This window comes from Pan paniscus, chromosome 1 (assembly GCF_029289425.2).
Source record: "Pan paniscus chromosome 1, NHGRI_mPanPan1-v2.0_pri, whole genome shotgun sequence".
In the NCBI taxonomy this organism is placed as follows: Eukaryota; Metazoa; Chordata; class Mammalia; order Primates; family Hominidae; genus Pan; species Pan paniscus.
This window is the reverse complement of record NC_073249.2, coordinates 142,304,759-142,307,320: the sequence shown is the minus strand read 5'-3', so window position 1 is coordinate 142,307,320 and position 2,562 is coordinate 142,304,759. Positions and strand designations below refer to the sequence as shown.

General features: G+C 42.6%; 1 pseudogene; it reads right to left on the bottom strand.

Moving 5' to 3' along the window:
• Window positions 1-1,261: 1,261 nt before the first annotated feature.
• On the bottom strand, window positions 1,262-2,307 carry LOC130541465 (small ribosomal subunit protein eS27-like; annotated as a pseudogene).
• Window positions 2,308-2,562: the final 255 nt, after the last annotated feature.

The following is a 2,562-nucleotide window of genomic DNA, read 5'->3' as shown; positions in this document are numbered from 1 at the left end:
TATTGGGGGTCATCAGGTAGGTATGCAGTGCCTACCCAGGTGACTGATCTCAGCTACTCAGACTCCAGCCCACAGGCAAAAAAGGCATTCACCATAAATCACATTATTAGGATAAACTTACCTAGTCACACCGGTACAGCATGGCCCGAGGCCTCAGGCATGCAAAATCACTCTTAGCAGGCAGAATGTGTAAGACTCAGAGGTCATTTTCCAGTCCTGAAGACAGACCTTTGCTGGGTTAACACACAGGCAACCCAGGTCTGCTGACTAGACTATTTCCTGCTCAATCCCCTAAAGCTGTTCTTCTGTAAGCCCTTTCATCCACTGCTATCTGAGCCAGAGATTGTTTTACTTAACACTGACATCCAATCAGAGTCTACCTGTAGGACCATGCATTTCTCTCAATCACTTCTTGCTTGGATTACTGCAACCTGGTATCATCTCCACTTTGCTTTCTTTTCAGCAGTTCTCCATATGGAATTAGAATTGTGATAAATGCTATGACAGAAGGATATGCAGTTAAAGCATTTGTAATAAATGCTTTAATAGAGGTATACTCACAATGCTATGACAAGGAGAGAGAGGGAACACTCTGGGTCACAGTTGTGCTTGACCAAGCACATCACTAAGCCTTCAGGGTAAATTCAAAACTTCTTGAATCTGAGACCCTTTTAACCTGGCTCCTCTCTACCCCTCCCACTGTTCTCCCACACCACTTTGTTCTTACGAAGCTATTTGTAATTTCCCTGAAGGTCATTTGGTTTCATACCTCTGATCTTGTATGTTCTGTTCCCTCTATCTGTACTGTTCACTCTTCAATACTTAACTCAAGCATCCTCTCTGACCTCCTATTCCGCAGGCTAAACATGCTTCTCCCCCTCTTCCCCGCCTCAGAGCCCTCCAAAACCTTTATTGGAGCACTTACTCAGGTGCCTTAAGTGGCCCATTGGCTTGTTTGCCGCAGTAGTTTGTTAGTTTCTGAGGGCAATGGCCAAGTCACCTTCCATGTTAGAATCCCAGCACCTAGCATAGCAATCCTAATAAGTACTCAATAAACATTTGCTGAATGAATAAAAGGGAGAAAGTTCAATTCTGAGAGCAGAGTTGTGACTGCCTCCCCACAGAGTCAGAAAAAGCTTTATAGATGTAAGAACCATTTAAGTTGATATTGAAGGAAAATAAAATTTCATCAATTTTTTATTTGCACATAACCAAAATTTTATTGAAAAACACCAAAATAGGAGATCACTGCTGCATACCTTACAAAATCAAACACACTTACTTATCTTGGTAGATGAACCAGAATTACTGAACTTATGATAAGCCTTTCTGGGACATAACAAATTCAGGATGTTGTGTGGCTCATTAGTGTTGCTTTCTTCTAAATGAACACTCTTCTGTGAGCTTGGTGTTTCATCCTGTAGGCTGGCACAACACTGTTGAAGAACCTACACAAAGATCCACTGTCTGAGTGTAACTGCCAAATGGGTTCATTTTGCCCACTGCCTATATAGAACCAATTTATCAAGACAGTGGCACTGCAACACAGAAAGAGTTTAATTCACACAGAGGCAGCTGAACAGGATACTGGAGTCTTATTTTTACTCAAATCAGCATCCCTGAAAATTTGGAGCCTAGGGTTTTTCAAGGATGGTTTGGCAGGCAAGGGAATGGGTGCTGCTGATTGGTTGGGGGTGCAATCAGAGGGGTGTGCAGAATTTGCTTCTTGGTGGGGCCACAGGACTGGTTGGCAGGTCCAAGTGGAGCCATGGTAGTCAGAAATACAAAAGCCTGAAAAGACATCTCAAAAGACCAATCTTAGGTTCTACAATAGTGATGTTATCTGCAGGAGTAATTGGGGGAAGTTGCAAATCTTGTGACCTCCAGAATAATGGCTTGTAATTGTTTAGGTCTACCCCTTAGCAGAGTTCGTGCTCCTCTCATCCACCTAACCTGGTGGTCTTGCATTTGCTTTACAAAGGTGGTTTAGTTTTGGGGAAGGGCTGTTATCATTTAAACTATAAATTTCTCCCAAAGTTAGCTTGGCCCAAGCCCAGGAATGACTAAGGCAGTCCGGAGGTTCAAGGCAAGATGGGAGTTGGTTAGATCAGATAGATCCCTTTCACTGTCATTGTTTTTTAATTGTTATGATTTTTGCAAAGATGGTTTCATGGGCATGGCTGAAAAACATGGTAATCTTGTGGCAACTAGGACATGTTATATCCACAAAGTAAGAATTTGAACTTTTCACTGGCCATTTCTTTTCTTTTCCTTTTCCAAGGATGGATGCAGTAAATCTCTAGCCAAAGGCCATGTTGATCATTTCTCAAGCTCAGTCCGTCCAGACCTGTCAGGCAACACCCCTAGTCAGCGGCATGCAATCAGGCACTTGCAAGTTCATCAGATTCAGTAGAAAATATGCTACAAAATGATTCCTGGTGTTCACATGTCCTCTTCACCATGTGTTAGCTATGTGGCGCTGGGCAAGTTTACCTTTCTTTGCATCAGTTTTCTCATCTATAAAGTGAGTATAACAATAGCTTCTGCACAGAGAGTTGTTGG